Consider the following 23,972-nt stretch of genomic DNA (forward strand, 5'->3'; position numbering starts at 1 on the left):
AAGGCAGCCTTAAAGAACATGGTGCTGGCTACACACTCTACTGGTCAGGCAAACCCAAAACCGAAAGACACCTTTCAGGAGTTGGCTTCATGATTAAAAACTCCATTGCCTCCAAACTTGAAAATCTGCTGACAGGACATTCCGATCGCATTATGTCCTTACGCCTCCCTCTACACAACAAGCAACATGTTGTTCTTTTTAGCGTATATGCCCCAACTCTCCAAGCTGACCCAGCGGAAAAAGACAAATTCTACACAGACCTGCGCCGCCTCACCCAAAATGTTCCTGCAGATGACAAGATCATAATCCTTGGTGACTTCAAGGCCAGAGTAGGTAAGAATTCTGAAGCCTGGAAAGAAGTCCTGGGCAAGCATGCCATTGGAAACTGCAACGACAGTGGACGCCTCCCACTAGAGTTTTGCGCAGAACGGCAGCTCACCATCACCAACACTGTCTTTCAACAGAAAGACAGCCTGAAGACAACCTGGATGCATCTTCGATCCAAGCACTGGCACCTCATTGACTATATCTTAGTACAACAGAGAAATGTCAGTGATGTCCGTCATACTCGAGTGATGCCGAGTGCAGAATGTCAAACAGACCACCGCCTTGTGTGCTGCAAACTTAACCTCCACTTAAAGCCCAAACCTAAGAGAGGCGGCATTCCAAGGAGGAGGCTCCAAGTCAGCAATCTTCAAACAGCCACAGTGAGAGACAGCTTCCAGGGAAACCTTCAAACTAGACTTAAAGATAATCCCATAGATCCCTCTCCTGAAGCGCTTTGGCAACATATTAAAAGTTGCATCCTGCAGTGCTCTGAAGAGTCCCTAGGGTTCTCCTCCAAGAAAAACAAAGACTGGTTTGATGAGAACAGTCAAGAGATCCAGGAATTGCCGAAGAAGAAGAGAACTGCTCACCAAGCACACCTTGCTCAGCCATCTTGCCATATAAAAAAAGCCGCCTTTCGTCTTGCATGCAGTAAGCTCCAACAGAAACTTCGAGACATCCAGAACAAATGGTGGCTCGACCTAGCAGAAAGACACAACTATGCGCAGATTTGGGTGACCAAAGAAGATTCTATGAGGCCATGAAAGCAGTGTACGGACCCACACACCAGGTTCAAAGCCCCCTACTCAGTGCAGATGGTCAACTGCTTCTAACAGATAAAACCTCCATCCTGAACCGATGGTCTGAGCACTTTCAGACTCTCTTCAGTGCCAACCGTGTAGTCCAAGACTCAGCAATTCAGCACATTACACAACAACCAGTGAAACATGAATTGGATGCAGCCCCTACTATGGGAGAGATACTCAAGGCCATACAACAGGTGAAAACTGGCAAGGCAGCTGGGGTTGATGGAATTCCACCTGAAATCTGGTAGCATGGAGGTCAAGCACTCCATGCCAAATTCCACGAGCTTGTTGTGCGTTGCTGGGAACAGGGGGAACTACCACCAGATCTCCGTGACGCAGTCATTATCACCCTGCACAAGAAGAAAGGAGAAAAATCAGACTACTCAAATTATCGAGGTATTACTTTGCTCTCCATTGCTGGTAAAATCCTTGCAAGAATACTTCTGAACAGATTAGTACCCACTATTGCAGAAGATCTTCTACCTGAAAGCCAGTGTGGTTTCAGAGCCAATAGGAGCACCACAGACATGGTGTTTGTTCTCAGACAACTGCAAGAGAAGTGTAGGGAACAGAACAAAGGTCTCTATGTAACCTTCGTTGACCTCACCAAAGCTTTCGACACCGTGAGCAGAAAAGGCCTGTGGCAGATCTTGGAACGTTTAGGATGTCCCCCCAAGTTCCTCAAAATGATCATTCTGCTACATAAGGATCAGCGTGGACAAGTCAGATATGGCGATGCACTGTCTGAGCCCTTTCCAATAACCAATGGTGTGAAACAAGGTGGCGTTCTTGCACCAACTCTATTCACAATCTTCTTCAGCATGATGCTCCAAAGAGCCACAGCAGACCTCGATGAAGAAAACGGCATGTACATCCGATATCATACCGATGGAAGCCTCTTCAACCTAAGGCGACTGAAGGCCCACACCAAGACCCTGAATCACCTTGTCCGTGAGCTGCTTTTTGCTGATGATGCCGCCCTCGTTGCTCTCACAGAAGCAGCTCTGCAGCGCTTAACATCCTGCTTTGCAGAGGCTGCTGAGTTTTTTAGGCTGGAAGTCAGCCTGAAGAAGACGGAAGTTCTCTACCAACCTGCACCTCAAGAAGTTTTCCATCATCCTCACATCACCATAGGCAGTTCAGAGCTTAAGTCAGTCCAGCAGTTCACCTATCTGGGAAGTATCATTTCCTCAGACGGTAAGATTGACAAAGAGATAGACAACAGGCTAGCAAAGGCATACAAAGCCTTCGGAAAACTCCATAAAAGAGTCTGGTCCAATAAACACCTGAAGAAAAGTACAAAGATTAGTGTCTACAGAGCCATTGTACTGTCTACTCTTTTATATGGGACTGAATCCTGGGTCATCTACCGCCACCACCTGCGGCTTCTCGAACGCTTCCATCAGCGCTGCCTTTGTTCAATCCTAAACATCCACTGGTCTGATTACGTGACCAATGTGTCTGTTCTTGAACAGGCAGGGGTCAGCAGTATCGAGGCCATGCTGATGAGAACGCAGCTGCACTGGGCAGGGCACATCTCCAGGATGGAGGATCACCGCCTTCCGAAGATTGTGCTCTATGGTGAACTCGCCACCGGCTGCCGCAAGACTGGAGCCCCAAAGAAGAGATTCAAGGACTCCCTGAAACAACACCTCAGCCTTGGCCATATTGACTGCCACCAATGGTCCACTCTGGCCTCCAATCGGGATTCATGGAGACACACCATTCACGACGCTGCTGCTTCCTTTGAGAATGCACGGAGAGTCAGTCTTGAGGAGAAAAGACAACGCAGAAAGAGCCGTTCCTTGCCAATGTCACCTTAGGGAGACATTCCACTGTGCCTTTTGTGACCGGACCTGCCTATCCCGTATCGGCCTTTTTAGCCACCAGCATGCTTGCAGCAAGCGTGGGTAGTGCCCTTCTCAAATCTTCGTTCGCGAAACCTGGCCATGACAATGCAAATGAGAAGCACCTGATCCCTTTACTAACCATCTGCCACTGATGCCTCTTGCTACTACCATAAAAAATAAAATAAAAAAATTAAAATTAAAAAAAGCAGTGGGTTTGTAAGTGACTTAAATGACATGGGGCAGAGCCAGTAGCCAGCAAAAGGTCAGCCTTGGGCCAGCATCCCCCATCGCCTCCCTGCTCCTGCATATTAAGTGCTCTCAACCCGGTAGGGTAGTGGGTTGCACTCCCCAAGAAAGAGGATCACGCTGCAGGTTGTTCAGCCTCAATAAGAAAAGTTTCCACCTAGACCTCATTGAAGCCTTTCAGTACTTAAATAGAGCTTATAAACAAGAGAGAGGATGACTTTTTTACACAGGCAGATGGAGATAGGACAAGGGGGAATAGTTTTAAACTAGGAGAGAGATTTAGATTACATAGCAGGGAGAAGTTCTTTATTGTGAGGGTGATGAGACACTGGAACAAGCTGCTCAGAGAACCTGTGGATGCTCTGGAATTGTTCAAGGCCAAGTTGGATGGGTCTTTGAGCAATCTGGTTTAGTGAAAGGTGTGCCTTCCCATGGCAGGTTAGTTTGAACTAGATGATCTTTATGGTCCCTTTCAACTCAAACCATTCCACGATTCTATGATACATGTGGGGACCTGCACACCAGCCCACTTTGTCATGACTCATGGAGGAGTCATGAGATGTCATGGGGTGTCTATCTTCCCAGAAGGTTGCTACAGCTGCTTGATCACAACTCATTTTAAAGCACAAAGTGAGAAGCCTACAGTCATTTCCCTCAGAGGCTGTCCTGTCTATGAGCTCCAAGTTTTCAAACTCCAGCTCTGCTGCCCTCCACACAATCAGCACAGATCCAAACAGGATGAACATCTTTGGCTGCATTACAGCACCCACAAATAAAGTCCTGCAGAAACAGATGCCAATGAAGAAATCCTGGCCAACAGGAAAGACAATCCCATTGTCTGATCAGTGTAGGGATGCTGTTAAGATAGATGAAAGTATATGAGAGATACATTTGTAAGAAGTGTGAAATAGACATGATTTTTACAGTTACTACAGAAAACTGGCATGAAAAGATACATCCTGATAGGCACAGTCATCCCAAGAAATGCCACTGAGGAGAACTGGTAAACCAGCCAAAGCCTCGCTGAGGTCTCCTGTGGGAGAAAATATACCACAGTATCTAAAGCCAGGGCTGCACACTGCCAAGAGCTGAGCCCCACAGATGAAATAAATACAGAGTTGGATAAAAAGGAAGTGAGGATATCTTCCCAAGAAGCCCAAATCATTATGAATTACTTCTAATAATGACAGAAGTTGAAAGCCGATAGTAGGATGTTTAAAAAAAAGCCAATAAACCTCTTGGAGTGGGTAACATAAAACTGGAATTAATTAAAAGTGGTGGAAAAGTGCTCGCCCCGGCATATGATAATTTTGTTAATGTGATTTGGAAGGGTGAGAACTAAGATTTGGATACAGTCCCCAACAGTTTCTATTCATAATGAAGCAGACACAGCTGTTTGGGGAAATTACAGCATAATCTCATCATTGGCAGATCTTATGGAAATGATGTTATATGTCATGAAGAGGACAGTACTTCAGAGAGACAATTTTCTGCCTGACAAGCAATTAAGACACAGGCAGAGAATAAATGACAGTAAATGTTAAATTCTTACACACTGGAAAGTGAAAGGAAGGCAGTTCTGATTCACAAGTCAAACTGAAATGATCTGAAGATATTAGAAATTCTATAACTATAGAGTGTAATTCTGTAACATTTCTAGAATTTCAGTGTTTCAGTGTTTTTAATGTCTCTATAGTCAATAAACTGTAATGATATCATTATTTACATGACTACTCATTTCATACCTATATAAATATTGTCATAAAAACGAAGATAGACTAGCTTATGGTTTCACAGGTCAAAGCAATTTTTCCTATTTTATTTTAATTTTTATTCAATGATAAAGCATGTTTTAGTTTATCCAAATTATTAATGAATTTATGCTGGTTCAGCAAATCAATTTTATAAAAATACTATGAACAAAACAGACTTTAAACATTTGCCACATTTAGCTTCAAAATCTTCTAAATCAGATATTTTCATTTTCAGTTCCATATAATATTTCAAGATCAAATTTACTCCATGTTGGCAAATTTTTTAAATGTCAAGTCAGGAGACATAGAAAGGTTACTTCCTATACTCAAATTAGTATTTTATTTTCCTAAATAATAGGGTGATAACAAGCCCAGTGGAAAACTCTTGGTTCTTGCTTTCATTGCGCCTATGAGGAGACATTTCTTTTTCACTTTTTTAACTTGGGTCGTATTTCCCTTTTACTTCCAGTTGCCATGTCACATAAAGGATATTGTACACACCAAATGCGTCAAGTATGGCCACATACTCTCCTGGCTGCTCACCAAGCTCCTGAGATCCTGAAAATTGAGCCTATGGTGAGCGAGATGGTGACACAGCCAGAGGAGGAGCACTGAGATGGATTCAGACCAAGTCCTTCCCCACCAGAATCAACCAGAAAACATCCAAAACATAGCACAACCTCATCCCTTAAGCTTTGTGGGCTTGCTCTCGTTGGTCTCTTTCCAGAGGGATTTTGGGGTCAAGCCTACAATAACGCAATTTCCCTATACAGCACACCTGAAAGATCCCTTGGAAGCAGCTCAAATTCCAGTTTGCTGGAAACCACAGCACCTTGCATCGCTCCTGAAAGCACAGCCAAAGGTAAAGGTGCTAAAGCAGGATTGTCCCCTGATTTTCCCAAGGAAGGAGATGTGGCTGCACCTCTCTGAATGACCTGAAGTAACAGAACTGAAAAATAAGCTGTCAGCATGGGATGCCAGCCCTGGAAATCACTGGCAGTTTCATGATGCATAAATGGCTTGCAAGTGCAATTTTTCTTTCCAAATAAAATGAAAAAAAAATTGAAAATATTTCCATGTTAGAAGCATTTATATATATTCATAATTTCCTATGCGTGGCAACTGGAGGACATCAACACAGCGGGCAGAGCAAGGAATTGCACTGCTTTTCCTTTGGCTCAATACCCATACGTAGCACTGGAGCATTTTATCTCACAGGCTCTGTTGTGGATGGAAAACAACTATGACCATGTCCTGTTTGCTAAAGAAACTCAAGTTTTGCTTGGTCTCCCTGCGGAACAGGCTCACAACTTTTCCTTCCATGGCAGTAGCAAAAGGAATGCAAAGAGCAGAAATTTTTGTACAGCTCTGTATTTTATGTCCAGGTTACACTGTGGGAATCAATATATCTTCAATGCAAACACATCAAAAACCTTCTCAGATAATGTATATAATTTCCTTTTCTTAAGAAACTTGTTAATGTGTGCGTTTGGAGGTTTTTTTGGTCAGAACTACATTTTGTAATACAAATTTGAAGTGCTATCCTGATAATTTATTACCTGTGAGGGCTGAATTCCCAAAGTACATTATATGGAAAGGATCCTGCTGACTGCTATTTCAAAGGACTACAGGATTTGGGATTAAAGATTCTCATTATCAAAACTGGCAAATTGTTTTAATTATTAATATCAATCAAGTCTTCACAAGGCATAAGCCTTAATAGTTTTTTCTCAAGACTTTATTTTACATTTCTATTTGCTTTCAAATATTCACTGTAGGATAAGACAACATACTCTGATATAAGCAATACCCAAAAGGCAGAAGTCTCTGATTGTCTTAGCAATGGCAACCAGGAGGCTGATTGATAACCACAGCAATTTATCTTGAACAAATGTTTGGTTTTATTTTAATTCCAGATAAGTACACCTGGTTAAAGGTAAAGGAATAGCTCATACTTTCTGAGGCACAATGCTCTTCAGTTTAAGGACTTGAAAGAAAAATAAACAGCAGAACCTCAGGGAAAGCCACTGTGAAGAGATATGGTCTTAGATAAGAGCATCCTGGCTGTGTAAGTAGTAAGAGCTGGTAAATCCAGCAAGGCAAGACCTCAGGCCAATCCACATATATCTCTAATGCCACAGTCATGAACAACACACAGGCAGTACAAGAAAAGCATGAATTAAAAGCCTAAAGGAGAGAAAATTATCACTTATCACTCCAAAGCACCAGAGAGCAAATGAAACAGCAAGAAACAAAGCAGTAAAGAAGTTTTCTTGGAGACAAGTATAGTCAAGGCAAAAACTGATTCCTTCCAAGTAAGTGCAAAAAAATGGAAGAAAAATTATGCATCAAACCAAGTCTGTGCTGACACAGCTCAGCCCATCTGTTACATATTGAGATGTTACCCCAGGGTCAACCCAAACACAAGGCATGGAGACAGCTCTCTGCACTATTTCTTTTGCCCCAGATGCTAGCAGGGGCACCACACACACACCACTGCACCACTGAGCACTCTTAGACCCTGTGTCACTAATGTCAAAAGGAGATCACAGTGAAGATGAGAGATGCACCGCTAGCTCCTCTTTCAGAAGGGACGGAGCAGCAAACGGATCCTGCCTATCCTTTCTGAGCACCTTCACCCTGCAGAGCTCAGACAGCAACTTACTAAGTTCCTCTCTATCCAAAAAGATGAACTGCAGTTCATCATAAAATCTGAAACAGCTGGATGGTGGATGTGTGGGGCCCCAAAACACTGCTCAGTTTATTTCTGTACAGCACAAAATCTTGACACAGAAAGGGGATTGTGAAATGTTTCCAAAATGATAGTTGGGGGTTTTTTTGCTAAGACTGTTAAATCTTTCCTGGCTTCCAAAAAAACATCTGGGAGACAGAAAAAAATAGTTTTAGTTGTAACACTCAAACATGAAAATGTTCATAAATTTGCTTCCTATTGAGCAAAAACCCAGAAACTGAGAAGCTTTGTCTACTCTAGCAAATTTACCCACTGCTGATAAAGCAGTTACAGCTGGTGCTGAACTCAGTTTAACTTCAAGTGTAGCCAAGGGTAAACTGTCTTTCCACAATGTTTTCTGAATTCTACTAAATTCAGCAGCAGGTAAATGTGTCAGTTCTTAACTGAATACCTAAATACAAATTTAGAACCCTAATTTTAGACTGCTAGGTTTGCACATTTCAGTTTGAACCATCACCAGTTCTGAAATCCTATCAAACTTTCAGAAACATTACTGCAGATATACATAGTTAATCCAACAGTAAAAACTGAAGCAAATGTAAAGCATTATCAGATTTTCTGCTCATTTGCTTTAACCTCAGTGAAAAGCTTCTTCTGATTCCAAAATGTAGATCTAATTATGACTTGTGACTACACACCAAAAGGGGGCAGGGGAAGTAGCAGCAGGATGAAAACTGTGTTAAAATCTAGCCCAAGCTCTGCACTAGAGAAGACTGGTTACATCAGTTACTATGACCAACTGAAGGGCATAAAGCTCTGTGTGGTTTTATTCCCAGCTGTACTTTCCCACCAGACTCTGTAAAGTTCATTAACTAGGTTTCCAGGTGTAATTCCAGCTGTTAGGAAGGCAGAAGGAACATATTTAATTATTCCACTAAAGCCACAATGGCTGAGAAGCTGGAAGCTCAGATGCTATGCTACCTGCTTGCACCACATTTCCCTGGTGGCCGAGGGCTCAGTAAGGGCAAACTAGCAAGAACGTTCTTATTTAAGAGCACAGAAGGCAGAATGCAAAATCTTATTATTCAGAAAGGTCAAGTACAACTAATGCATTACCTGCCTGCTGCTACTGATCTTGAAAGTGTACTACAAGTACTCCACAGCAAACACTGTGCTGTAAACAATCACATCTTTTCCACTTTAAAAAAATTGTATGTTACTCAAAAAACATTTGCAACAAATTGTTTGTCAAAAGATTGCATCCCCATTTTCATAATTTAACCAACATTGATTCCACTTCAGCAAACTATCGCCCTTCTATTTACCATGTACTTTATCACCATGCATTCCTTATATGTATAGATAAAATAAGAAAGACTCATTGTGAGCTTCAGTGATTGTTTTCCTTACTGTATTTTAAATATCAAATTTACAGACAATAAAAGGACAGGATTTAATAGCTTTTTGCCTATATTTATTTTTTAATGTTGTTGATTAGTACCTCAACTTGTGCATTAAGCATCTTCTGCACCTATCAGATCAAGTGAAAACTAGCAAGCCCCTGCCTCCTCAGCCCGATAAGAAAGGGAGGTTTCTTTTGAGTTGTATGTCTCAGCTTATAGTCATCCCACATTCTACTTACCCCAACTGTACAATTACTTTCCTTCCTTTTTTTCTGAAGTTAGCAAGAGGTTCAGGCTTTGCAGCACATGATGAAGACAGTTGAGCTTTCAAGGCAAAACACTGAGATCAGGTGAAAAAAAAATGGAGTGATGTAAAGGAAGCACCTGCAATTTCCCTTCCTTCTTCCTCCAGTTTGACTGCATCTGAAAACTGAAGGGAGAAGGATGTAAACTCCAAAGGAACTGCTCAAGAATTTCCAGCTTTGCTGGTGGAGCTGGTTGGGGAACAAGTGGTAGAGGACAAACTGAATGTGAGTCAGCAGTGTGTCCTTGCAGCAGTGAAGGGTAACCACGCACTGGGCTGCATTAGCCAGAGAGTAGCCAGCAGGTTAAGAAAGTGATCTTTCCCTCTGTTTGGCAAGAGGCATCTGGAGCACTATGTCCACATGTGGGGCCTCAGGCTGCTGATACTGGAGAGAATGAAGAGAAGGGTCATTGAGAGGGTTACAGATCTGGAGCATAAAGTCTATGAACATAGGCTGAGGGACCAGGGTTGTTTCAGCCTGAAAGACTGGAGCATGGTAGGGACATAATAGCTGTTCTCAACTACCTAATAAGGGGAATGATAGATAAGATGGAGCCAGACTCACCTCGTAGGTGCACAGCCAAAGGAAAAGAAGCAAAAAGAAAATCAAGCTGCAATAAGAAGCGTTTTAACTAAGGTAAGAGGAAAAAAAAAGTCAGCATGACAGAGGTGAAGCACTGGTACAGATCCCCCAGAGGCGTTATACAATCTTCATCCTTGCAGGACTCCAAAGGGTCCTGAACAGCCTGACCTAATGGGAAAATTGGTCCAGTTTTGAGCAGGGCTTTGAATAGGTAAAGTCAAACAGAAAGCCTTTCTCCTCAACTTGTTCCATGATTCTAATAGCAGCAATTTCAAAGGGAGAGAAATCAAGGGCACACTGCTGGAAATGCCAGTGAACAAGACACAGTGCAGCCTGAAATTATTATTTCTATCTCCAAGAGAGTGAATTTTGCCCAAAAACGGTACCCAGAAAATGTAGCACTCATCATTTGCTCAGCAATCCTGGAAGGATCACCTATAATGTAAAGTTATGTTGCAGTTAAGAAGGTCAGGAGCAGTAACAATGCTGGAGCCTCCAAGAATGTGGCAGATACATGGTACCTAACATTTACCTGTGAGCTACGGTAGCTCTAGTAACACTGTCAGGCATATGTCCTTTGCAAACAGAATAATACAATCCTCCTTCATGCCACAATATTTATTTTTAAATCTACAGAGTTTCAGGCTGCCTCTGTCTCTCTTGGCCAAGGCATTTCATAGTATGACCATGGTTAGATGACGCAAAGAAAAGACACAGAAAGAATGTGACCCCTATAGAAATGCATTTAGTGCAGGAAAATCAGTGCTACTTTGCTAGTGAGGTCATTTGCCAAAACCGAGAGAATAATTCAAAACACACACCTTATATATCTAAACCGTAAACTATTCATTGTAAAAGCACTTAGCAATGGCTAGCTGTCCCACGATTGTGCTCATACCTGTAGGGAAAAAATCAATGGTAAATCAGCTCCTTACTCTAAATATCAGCGTGCTGAACCTGGTATTTGAGTGCTACATTGAGAGCTTTCTTCACTCAAAAGTGTCAGAGAAACATGACAAGAAAATCCCTCCATTTGGTATCTGTGACATCATTGTCTGTGTATTAATATGGAGAGAAAATTACGATGTGTCTTTCCTTCAATACATTAAATTAATCGTTCCCCCCATGACATTCAGACAAGAATAGACTCAGTTGCTCACATACAGCCTTGTGAAGCAAGCATAAGCTTTAAACTACTCACTGTCAGGATGGTGTGAGAGAGAGAAAAGGCCTTGACTTTGCGAAAGTGCTGCTCAACAATAAAGTAGACATCCCTGAATTATCAACACTGTTTCCAGCACAAATCCCAAGCACACTCCCATATTAGCTACCATAAAGAAAATTAATTCTATGCAAGCCAGAACCAGCAAACAAAATTGTGTAAAAACTTCTTTTGTTCTACCTGATTCAACAGCATAATTTCACTTAAACCCTATATTCTAATAGAATCACAAATTCCCACGTTACTGAAAGAGAAGTCTTTTCTGTCAGGAAAATAAGCAGAAAATCAAAAAGAACTGAAGATGTAAGGCAGATCATTTCAATCTGTAGGAAGGAGAAAAATTTGTACTTACAAACAACTCTATTACTTGTAAAATGAGTTTTTTAATCTGAATAAATATATAATAATAAAGTCAACAGCAGAACAATTACTAATATTGCAAGAATGCATAGCTAGACATGGCCAAGCATTGGTGTAACCTGCAGCAGGGCAGCTATCCCACCTGCCCTTATCCGACTCACTTATTTTGATACTATTAAAACTACCGGACTGATCCTCAAAACAGAATTTTCCAATGATGCCAATGTAAAGTCTACTTTCAGGAAGTCTGTGGGACTGTGCCTTTCATTTTCCCAAATAGAGAGGAAGTCCCAGTGATCCAAAGTTGCAATCTTTTTTCTTTTTAGTCACTTTAGCAACTAGAAAGAAAAAAAATTATAAATAAAATGTCTACTGTTAGTTGGTTTTCTTCAACCTTATAATCCATAGTGCACCAGTAGCCAAGTGGTCAGCAGTATTCATTCATTGTGTCCCTAACTGGAAAGATACTGTAGGTGTTTGCAACCGGTCATAAAAGAAGACAGCACTGGAAAACAGCAGACATCAATTTAACTACGTGCTCTTAAAGAGCTACAGGAGGAATGTATATGGACTAATTAATGTATTTTAAATACATTTTGAGTACTTTGAATATACATTAAAATTGGTTTGATTGATAGGCAGATCTCAATACAACTCTTGGAATTAAAAATGTTACATTAATGGGAAAACTAAAGATTGATTTTGCTTGAAACTGGAGAGATCTGTTCATCACGTACAGCTCTAAGCATGCCAATATTTCAGTAAGAAACTAGAGGACATCAAGAGAAATGCAAGATAAATGCTTAACAGGATAGCAGTGTCTTATAATTAACCACTGCATATGTAAGATAATTCATCAAATATTGTACTTAAATTTCATAAAGAGGCACGGAACTATCATTAGATGTTCTTAAGAAGATTTTAGACAAATCTTGGAAATTATGTGATTCTAGATTACCTTTCCTTGAAGAAGAGGAATGGATAATGTGGCCTCCCTTCCAACCTTATTTTGTAACTTATCTATGAAACTTTGGGGAAAAGCAATAAAATAAACTAATATATGCAACATGGATAAGTAATGACTATGGGAACTATAAACTCCTGTCCAGCAAATGCTTCTACACATGATGAACTTTATTATGTTAAATCATCTTAGAGATGTCAATGGGATGACTCAGAGCAGTAAAATTATGCACAGCCACAGTGTTTCCACTATGAGTACAATAACTCTCACTTCTGTACAGCACGAGGAAAGACAAATGTTCACACTTCTATGCTGCCTGTATTAGAGCTTCCAAATGGAAATAATTAAGGTCTGGAAATGTCTGGCTAGAGAAGAGCTTTGGTAGTTCGTACAAGTAACAGTTGTAGGATTTTGGACATAGAAAAAGTGACAAGGCAATGAATCAGTAAGCTTTGTAATGCTTTTCTACATTCAATGGGAGCATACGAAGATGGAATAATAAGAATGATTTAGTGTCAGAAACTTCCACTTTTGAAAGTCAGGATGTCTTGACACCAAATGTTTTAGGATACTGGCACATTCTCACCATGATCTATAAAGAGACTTGAATGTGGTCACTCTTTAAGTAAAGTAAGGTATCTCTGTCCAGTATTACAGAATACATTTATGTAGTTAACAAATCCAACCATTTACCAGCATTTTTGTGGGGTGCGATGGGAAGTGTTTCCCAGGATAGGATCTCTGAGAGCTGTTACAGATTTAGCCAAAGAAAAGAAAGACAGTATACATGATCCCTAGACAGAGTGCTAGAGATCTACTTGGAATGCTAACACAAAAGGAGTGAGAAAGACTGTCAAGTCACACCTGGTTTGTCTTTACCAGACTAATACACATTACATCAGATAACCACTTTAATAACTTTTATGTAATTGCTTAGAGGACTGAATCTTGAAAAAGAAATAGCAGTTAAACTGGTCAGTTTAACACACACAGTACTCCTGAAGTAACACTATTAGTGGCAACAGAATGAAAATGAGAAAAGGGAAATTAAAGTGAAACAAACATTTCTCCTGCTGTGACTCAGTTATGCACCAGGAGTGTTACTAGGGCATTTTTACTACCTTGAATGGCACAGAACCATGCCTATTGCTATAATCACTAAAAACTGATTAAAAGAGAGCACTGAAAAATAAACATTATGAAACTATTGCCCTCATACTACAGAATATACTATATATGGAAAAATTAGTGGCTTGTTCATTTAGTTTCCTTGTTTACTTCCAGTAATTTACACGAGGCAGAAAGGAAATCTAAATATCCAAAAGCACAATGGAAGAATGAAAATATCCCCTTGCTGGGAGTAATACTAAAGAAGAAGGGTGCCTCTTGGGTATTCCACCCTTCTGAAAATGAGTTAACTTTCAAGAAAGTTTCCACTGGTTAACTGGCAATGATGACAGGAAACACAATGCAAAAACTGTAAGATTGCATTTTTAATAACTCTGAAACTTCTCTTGGCAAACTGTCTACCACTATGGCATTATGTCAACTATCTCACAAAGACTCAAACAGCTAATGTACCATTACCATTGCTGGGCTTGAAAAAAATATAAAGAAGATTTATTAATAAATATTTCCTTTGTGTCCAGTGTAATTTTTTTTTTAATTCTTTCAAGGAAGGAAGGCTGTTGCCGAAAACTACGTGCCAGTATAATTTGGCAAGCTCTCTGTAGTGTTATCTGATCTGCAGAGACATTAAATCTGTACTGCAAATTCAACAACTTATTCGAAGGTGGGATTTGTGGTCTATTACACAACTACATATACAGTTGATAAGACATAATAGAACAGCTGTTGTGGAGACATTTCCACATAATTCCCTCAATGGAAGCAACATATATGCAGCTGACATCTTCCGACTGAAAAACTTTGGAAATCCAGAAGTGAGTGCACACAATCATTAGCTACGATGCCATTTTCAAGTACTTCTTCCCCTTTTGCCTTCATAGCACTGAAAAGCTGCACAGGATGGTAACTATGGGCTGCATTTTAAGCAGGAACTGCTTATGGAGAAATTTTAGCATGTGAATCACTATAGATCAGGTAATTTGAGGAGTAGGGAATGGCCATGTGAAAGGTTTTCTTCCCTTGTGTGCACATAATGTTAAGTTTAAGTAGGTAAAATACATTTTCAGGAATGACACACTACATGGTAAATTTCAGCCTAGACTTTTAAATGAATCAATACAAACCATATACAGTAGGGGTTTTTTGAAAAACGGAGGTAAACCCTTCACTTACAACAGCGGTGGGTATTGCTGTAATGCAAAAGCAGGATGTTACAAGCTGTGGGGACACCTCTGCAGATCTTAAATCTGTGCTAAACCTATCCAAGGCCTTAATTACTTCCTCTGTAATACATGTATACCTAATCATGTTTCAGCTTTCATCCTCTCTCCTTCCTCTTCCATAGTCTTGACATCTAGTGTTCTGTTCAAAGCACAAGCAAGCAGAAAACTCTTTTATCTTATCCTCAGGGAAAGTGCAAAGCATCAACCAAAGGTAACAAAGTCTCTACAACATCTATCCTCTTTATTAACTGAGAAATACCAGCCAGTTTCATATTTTGCAGGAGTAGGCAAAAAAAAATCTATTCATGTGAGTGCATAAAGAATCAGATACTGTCTCTGATCCAAATTCTGCTACGTGATATGAAGTCCATGCTCCTATCATAGATGTTAAAACAAAGACAAACTGCACTGGTAGCAACTGAAATGCAATCAGAGTTTTTCACACTGTGATTTTAAGCCATGTATCTACATTTTTAGGATGTTCTTTAAGTTTATATGATTTAGCAAGAACTTTTTCTGTAAAACACAAGGCTTGCAAAAACAATGACAAACCACAAGACACAGATCTTGGAATTGACAGGTTACTTGTGTTAGGGCATTCTTGATTTTGATTCTGTGAATTGATTTTTAGGATGAAGGGAATGTCAGATCACAGAGTCCATAGTATTTGATCCTACAGTTCAATCTCATTCATACAAAGCATTATGTGTTGACACCAAGAATGTTGATAAATTAAAGCACTTGAGTCCCTGAGAAACCAAGCAAAGACATGCAAGATTAAGGTATAAGAATGCCTGAGGTCCCTCTAAAGCAGGGAGCTGATGTGTTTGCCTTCACAGGCAATGCTCCAGGCCAGCAATGATGCCCTCTGACACAGTGAAAAAATTATGAATTCTCTTGTCTTTGATAATTTCTTCCCAGTCCAAAATCTGGACAGGATTTGGAAGCTGAGCATCTTAAACAAGGCTCATCATTCAAGTAATTAGAAACATGATTGATTGTACCTCTTGTCTCTGTTAATTGTGTCCCATCTTCGCTGTTATTTCATCCCTGATTGTTCAGAGAATAGAGAAAACCCCAAAAAATAAATAAAGCCCTCACTCCTCCCTCCCCATCCCTCATCAAAGACAAACAAATCCAGAAAACATTAATTAATTGCATGTTAGAATAAAAACAGTGCCAGATCAATAAAGTCTTTTAGCAGAAGTCCCATATGATAATCACATCAGGGGATTTTAAATTTTAAGCTATTACACTTCTATGCTTGTATATTGCTACTTGGGAATGGCTAGACATCTTGGTGCTCAGAGAGCACTTGGAAATTATTTCATTTTATCTCACACTGACTCTAAATATTGCAATGAGGATGGTGGAAGAAGCCACATGTGAGCAGGCTTGACTTAAAAACAGCAGGTAGAAGTCCTCAGTAAGTAAGACAGGGCTCTCATGAAGTTCAAATACTTGTTCAAACCCGGGGTACTGAGGAGAATTTAATGAGTAGTCCAGTAAGGATCTGTAGACAAAAATGCATCCAAATCAAGCACTGAAATAATTTTAAGTGACAATTAATACAAAAGGAAATTTCTTAAGAGGAACTGTGGGGAAAAAATGCCCATGTTTATTAATCAGATTACTTCTTAGACACAAACTGTCCTACTTAAGCTGAAAGACTATACTACACTTTGGGAAGCATACATGAGTTCTTCTGTACAACAGCTCTTATCACAAAAAAATGATATCTTTGGACAAGGTTTTGCATATAAAAAGACATTATCGGTGAAAATTATCTTATATGAATTGTGTTACTTTGTTTACACAGAATGTCCCCTTTAATTTTTTTTATAATGAATATTTCCAATTCATCATGTCAGATTAAGATACAACAATTATACCTTTCATTTGCAATTACTGTTATTTGTGCAAATGTTTCCCACCTGTTAGTTTTAGCGCTATTGTTGTATATATTACATTGGCAAGAATTTTCCCAAACAACAAAAATGCCCCTTTGACACCCAAAAAATTTCATAAAATACAGCCATTTGTATTTTCATAGCACAGCTCTCTTAATCAAATAGAATATTAAGTTTTTAAGGGGGAAAAATAAAGTATTATCGTAGTGCTCCCAGCCTACACCTAGACTAAAAGTACACAAGGCTAGTAATGCTCCTGGACAATGGGGACAGCTGACCTGCAATGGCCCATCAGCCCATCTTTATCCTTCCAAACACTATGATCTCCCAAAAGAGCATGGATACTTGCAACTGCATCCTTGAATGTCAAAATTTTGGAGATACACTAAGGAAATGTTTGGGAGAATATTAACACTCATAGGCCAAAATTCTACCAGCTGCCACTCCAACAGTGTAACCAAGTGGAGATTAATGAGTGTTCAGGAAGGTTCCCTGTTCAGTTTACCTGCATAGATGTGGCTGGGGGAAATAGAAGAAAATATAGCTAATAAAACTGTAACTTTATGGAACGCTGTGGAGAATCTCACTGTACTCTTGGTCTGTGAATCCCAATCAAATAAGCCTGAAATACAGCAATCCACCACCAAATATTAATGGCCAACTACTCGTGCAATCTGAAATGCTTTTGCTCTTTCAACCTCTTCACTCTGGAAAAGAGTTTATGTAAGAAATAACCCAGTAAATACATTCACATGATATGTGTGGTTTCAGGTTTAAAAAAACCCATTATGTCAGTGGCATCTCCCAGAGTGCAGCTGATATCTTTAGCCCCATTTCTCACATGGTACCATGTCGGAGGAGACCAGACTGATGAGGAATTCACCAAGTGGCAGATATATTACAAACGCTGGGTAGACGAAGATGCAGAGGTCCAAGACCCCGGGGAGCACATGCGGCGACTGGATCAGGACCATGGGGGCTTTTGGATGGACAATTCCCCCCAGTTTAAATGTTATACCCTTAATATGTCTACCCGGGTTATTTTTCCCTTAGTCGTTCCTTATCCAAGTTTCCTCTTCCCACAAAACCCTCCAGGTCGCAGCCCCGTCTCCTGGCGCGACCCGGCCATGGGGGCGGTTGCCAGCGGGGCCGCCCACAAAGCACCGCTGGAGCCCGGGCGTGGGCTGTCCCTGCCTCGGAGTGCCGGAAACCCTACGGTAGAATTTCCCCGCCAACCTCATTCTCCTATTGGTCCTTTTGCTGCTCCTCCCCTCCCTCCTTCCCTTCGTTTGCATGCACCCAATGAAGTGCGTTACTCCTCCCCATCTCTGCCCCTCTTCCCCGCCTACATCCGGGGAATTCCCATGCTCTCCTTAAAAGCAAGCGCGCACCGTTAAAACTGGCCTTTCTTCGTGGACTCTCGACTTGTGTGGACTCCTTCCGACGGGGGTGGTCGCTGGGCTGAGAGCGGGAAGAGCCTACCTCGCTTCTAAGGGGCCTGATCCTAGGGAGCGCCACTTGCCGCTTTCCTAGCCTTGTTCCTGGAAGCAGAAACCTCTCCACTGTATCAGTGGGCTTTTTACAATCCGCTGATAGTACCAAACCCAAACCCTTTGAGGAGGGGATGCAATGCCTGGAATACCCCACTACTTTCTGCATCAAACCGCCTTTTTCCACCCAACTGCCTAGAGCAGTATGGAGTGCAGGCTTTCATCCTCCAGATGCACCTGAACCTTTCATAAGTTCCTGGCACAAAATCATGGAATCATAGAATATCCTGAGTTGGAAGGGACCCACAAGGATCACTGAAGTCCAACTCCGGCCCCTGTACAGAACAACCCCAAGAATCACACCATGTGCCTGAGAGCATTGTCCAAACGCTTTTCGAACTCTGTCAGGCTTGGTGCTGTGATCACTTCCTGGGGGAGCCTGTTCCTGTGCCCAACCACCCTCTAAGGTGAAGAATCTTTTTCTAATATCTAACCTAAACCTCCCCTGACACAGCTTCATGCCATTCCCTTGGATTCTATCACTGGTATCACATAGAAGAGATTAGTGACTGAATGTTCACAGTAAAACATCTGCATCCTTTAAGAGAACAGCTTTTCACCCCTGTAGGATTACTGAAGCAGGTTACATTTTTCAGTCAAAATAACCCTCTCACCCCATTAAAATTCTGTACATTTTTTGTGGGGAAGTCTCTATCTTGTTTTTTCTAAGTAGAGAAGAGAAGGGACCTATGACAATGATAACTAAGTGTATCTGAAAAAGTATTTTCAAGAATAGATAAAAGAATTCCTAATATTTTTTTTCACATACTGCAGTCAATATTTTTTGACCAGCTCTTTTTATTTGGCATTTCAGAACAAAAGGAGCTACAACATGACCTTCAAAGAAAGTACAAAACCTGTGCTAATTAACCTAATCCCACAATGGGCATAAGAACAACATCAGAGTGTTTTAAGAATAAAGAATTTTTGAAGACAGCAGAAGGAAAGCTGAGGGAAAGCAGGAAGGCAGGAAACAGTTAATCAGTTTTAAGGGATAATGAGATAATTTAGGGAAAAAAAGAGAGAAAAAGTGTCAAGAAAGCTATTATTTGCAATGAATGGAAAAATAAGAGTAAAAGAAACTGGAATAGGCTGATAACCAGGAAGATGACAGAGAAATACAATCATAGAAGAGGATGAAATTGCACTCGCTTGCAAATTATAACTCTGGTCCTCCTCAGACAACTGTTTCTCCCAGGAAACCCTTTGGATTTTGGATAAGTTGAAAACAATTAAAGAAAACCACTAGGTATGCAATCAAGACTTAAGAAGTGAATGAAGTCAGGTTAAATAACTCCCTATTACACCTTGTTTCCCACTGTTTTGCTAAAAAAAAACACTCAGGAGCAACCATATCCCTTTGTTATCTGAACTAGATACTGAGAAATTCCTCCCTCTCTTTGCTCACTCACAAACCTCTCTTCCTTTAATTCATTTCCTTTGCTATGAGACCTGGACTGTGACCCTTGCACCTACCTGGAAACCTAAGGAGAGAGCTGCTCAGCATAGAAAGATCCCTCAGTGGACTGGGGAGCATCTCTCTGCCTTGCCACACAATCAACCAAACTCAATAGTTTGTTCTACCAGCTCCCAGCCAGCCTGGCCTAGCCCTGACCTCCTTGGCAAGAGGAATATTACAGTCAGCCAAGTTCTGGCTTAGCCCAATCCCTGTTTGATCAGCAGAAGATTATGTTAGGAGCTAGGAGCTTTGCTTTCTGAATACAGCATGTGAGCATTCAGGCTCACTTCTGCCTTCCTGTGGTAATTACTTGATAATCATCATCAGTGCACACACCTTACATAGTCACCTCCCAGGCAAAGGGTCCAAAGCTCTCTTCTCATCAGCTTTTCCCCTGTCCTTGGAAAAGGGATCTGTGGGTGAGAAACTGTGGCATGCAGCCACTATCCTTATCATATACTGTGGGATGTTTTTTGAGAAACACAAATACAAGCAAAGTGATTAGCCATGGCTGTGCCCTACAGAAATAAAACTGTTTCCTTCTGATAAGCAAAGTAACTGTTTTGAATGTGACTTCACCTTATTCTGTGTTGTTACATAAATCAGGGATGTTATCTTGGAGACAAGGACAATAATGAAAATAATCTATTCCCATGAGTTCCATGGAATCAATGTTATCTTGCTTAAAACCAGAAATTCTGCAAGAAAAGTCTGATGTCACATCTGGCACTGGTGGCATCATGCCATGTCCAGGTCTGTCCCTGTTCTAGCACTTGCTTTTTGTGGCAGTCAATAAGCTCACACAATTCTCTTGCACTTATGGATTCATAACACAGGTAACAGCTAAAACCTGAACACTCATGACATGGAAATGCTGGAATCAACTGATCATGATGCAACTACAAGTTTCCGATGTGATGCAGCCAAAAGAAAGGGAAATGCAATCTTATTGAAGCCTTTTCTACAGAGACTCACAAATTTAAGTGTCTCTGTATATAGCATTGATGAGATATGAAGAGACCCAACAGGCTGACCCAATATGAATGAGACCCAATAAGGCTGAGATTTGGGTTCCCTATCCACACAGACTTAATCTGCAGCTAACTAAACACATTGCTATGATCCTTTCCAATTTTAAGAAACAATTATTTGCTGCAAGGGGTCACCCCATTTGCTTTTCAGACCTTTTCAGACACACAAAGAAATCAAAGTAACACAAATTTGGAAAGAAGTCTAATCCCTTTAATCTGGAGAAACCTCAAAGATCAACTATGACACAATCAATCTGAGATGGAAGAATATAGTAAAATACATTAATATTTCACTGAAAAGTATAGTCTAGTGAGATGGTATTATTTGAAATGTTGCAGCCCAGTGTTAGGGTATGGGGACACAACGAGAGATTTGCTTAATCTTTAGAGACACAGAGCTTGTTCATTTTGGCTCCCCCTCAGTCTTTGTTAAAAGGTATAACTTGAAAGTGTGCCAATTAATTTACAAGACCAGATATTTATTGCTTTAGCACAATTGAATTCATTGGTGGGGGGGGGCTGATTCACATGCTACAGGTATCTTTCACCTGCTTGACTAGCATGGGCCACTAAAGTCATTGAAGAAAAAACTACCCAAAGCATAAAATCAAATTACAAAAAACCCCACCTTTTTGATTCATGGTGAGCTCCCCACAAACTTATCTCTCCTATTTTACCCATAGCTTGTCCTATGTGTTTAACTTGCATACTTTTCTTTAGTTGAAGGCTGCTCAAGACTCATCAAAAGACTGTGGCACTTGGTCAAAGAGTATACAAAACTGTTTGTACACTCCTTGTGCTTCACATAGCAAGGTCCTGTTCTCAGCTGGATGTTCCATGAGGTAATGTAATATAAATAGCAGCTGGAAACTTAAGACAAAGCACTCAGACCTCACGTTCAGCCTAGTCCCCTTTCACACACACAGCTTAAGCACACAGGGCACCATCATGCTGCGATGCAACTGATTTAAATCACCTGCGATGCTCAGGTTTATCTCTGTCATTCAGCTGTTCAGTGGAAAGACATTTCACACTACAGGACTCATCTTTATTTCCATTTTTCTACCCTTGCATGTTTCTTAAGCCAACCCAAGCTCCTGTGACAAAAGGCTGGTCCTGTATTGAAAGGAAAAAAGTTTAGAGAATCTGGAGCAAGGAACATATGGGAAAAAGAGCCCCAGTCCTGTAATTCAGAGAAGAAGCAGCAGATGGACACTGGTGTGAGAAAAGGGGTATCTGGAGCACTGAGCAAAAAGTGAGCTGATAAAAAGAACTATTCAAAACAGTGTGGATAAAGACCTTGAATTTAAACTACCATTGGTACTAAAGCTGTTTCTTACTAGCTCATGTCCTACTTGCAATAACATGCAACAATGATCCTTTGATTTTTTTATTGGTAAAAGTGACTGGAATGAAGATTTTAGGATTTCATTTACTTGTGATTCATCGCTCACAACATATGGCAGGAGATGGTTTTAGTTGAGTTTAAGACTGAAGTCTTAATTGGCAGTCTACCAACCAGTGTGGTCTATTACCTATACCAGTGCACAGATCCAACAGAAGCTGTAATTTGCTGAAGGTTGCTGCAATTAAAAGCCAGCATTTGTAGAGTAAGAGCTACAATGAGAGGCTGGACTCATCTCACCTCTCTGCAAGCATCTACAGCTGAACTAGTCACCTCAAGTTCCTTTTACAAACAACAGAGAAAATGAAGTATTTTCAGGGCATAATTCATTCAACGTGGTCTATGTACCCAGCTCAGATTGAGATGAGTTCATTTTCTCTGCTGAGCTGATTGCTGTCTGAGGGATGGTTCAGACACAGACACCTACAGTGTAATCTCCACATCTGGCCAGAGTGTCAGCCTTGGAGGTCTGAACTCTGGTCTCTGGACTTCAGCCAGTTTTAAGGGTGTGCAAACTATTTTATCTCTGCAGAGCAAAGTTACTTTGCTACAAACTTTTGTTGCCCAAGAGGTAAGCGTTGACTTTAAGTAAGTCATGAAGACATACTCTGCAACCTGCTGAGAGAAACGGGCTCTTCTAAATACAAATTCAAGTTAGGCTTGTGGTGTGAATCATCCTGACTCTTTCATATGGTTAAACTCAGGTAAATCTTGGCTCCCTGCCTGGCAATATCATTTCCTATAGTTTGAATGATGGATGCTATGGGCAGGGCTCTGGAAAAGCCTTTGAAAAACAGGTTTGACTCCTTCAAGGAAAACCACCACCCAGGCTTCTGGTAGCTGAAGGTAAATTAGGCAATCAAATAGCCTGTCTTGTAAAAGCACTTGTCTTCTTGCTGTTCAAGAGTTTGTCTTCTGTTGCAGTAATGACTCAGCTCCTGTGTTACCTACTCTTAACTTAAAACCATGCAGAGGAACACAGATTCTCTGACAAGCCACACACTGAGAGCAGAGAGTTGCTGCACAAGGAATAGGTCTAATTCTCTGGGTCATTACTAATAATAATTTCAGCACAGGTCCCCTCGCTGGGGTATGAAACACCTCTTCAGCCAGGGTTAGGGTTAGGCAGACTGCATTCAGAACAAACTCCTGAGTTATGCTGTGCTAGAACTCTAAGACATTCATGAGAATAAGGAAAATCTTGCCAAATTCAAAGGTAAAAAAGAGAAAGAATACAGGTTGTGTTTGGGCATTCACAAGAAGTTTCTAGATTAACTTCAGTAGTCCTTGTGATAAGAAACAGTGACTGTATCCCAAAGCAGTTTAATAATCTAAGATACTGAGTTCTGTAGTTTCATCTTACCTGTTGTTTTTCAATAATCAGCAACTATTTTTTTTTCCCAGAAAAGTTTATGTACTAACTTTGGGGGTTGGGTTGGGTGATATTTCTGAGCACAGTTGCAAAACCCAGAGGTTTCTCCCAAGGAAGAACACCCTTCTCCCTGAAGACAGCATCCCTGCTCCATTAACAAGGTGCTTCTTCCTACCCCATCATAAATCTGACCTTTTCCATTTTATTTCACCCCAAATATTTGTGCACAAATTTCACTATTTTCTTCTGCTTTCACTCTATGAGTCTAAGGAGCCTTTTATTTTTCCACACAGTCATCCACCCCAAAAATATTTTCCTTCTATATGAACTCCCCAGTGTTCTATAAACTTTTTGATTCCTTCTTTTTCCATCTGAAGGAATAA

General features: G+C 40.7%; 1 protein-coding gene across 4 annotated transcripts in view; it reads right to left on the minus strand.

The window, feature by feature from the left end:
- MTUS2 (microtubule associated scaffold protein 2) overlaps positions 1 to 23,972 on the minus strand; it is a 291,758-nt gene that overhangs the window by 184,540 nt on the left and 83,246 nt on the right. The window contains exon 1 of one of the 4 annotated variants that reach the window (XM_071553233.1): positions 9,318 to 9,384. The exons of the other annotated variants lie outside the window; for them this stretch is intronic. The gene's annotated coding sequence lies outside the window, so the exon portion shown is untranslated. Of the gene's footprint in view, positions 1 to 9,317; positions 9,385 to 23,972 lie in introns of those variants that run through there. 4 annotated transcript variants of the gene reach the window in all.

This window comes from Pithys albifrons, chromosome 1 (genome assembly GCF_047495875.1).
Source record: "Pithys albifrons albifrons isolate INPA30051 chromosome 1, PitAlb_v1, whole genome shotgun sequence".
Classification (NCBI taxonomy): domain Eukaryota; kingdom Metazoa; phylum Chordata; class Aves; order Passeriformes; family Thamnophilidae; genus Pithys; species Pithys albifrons.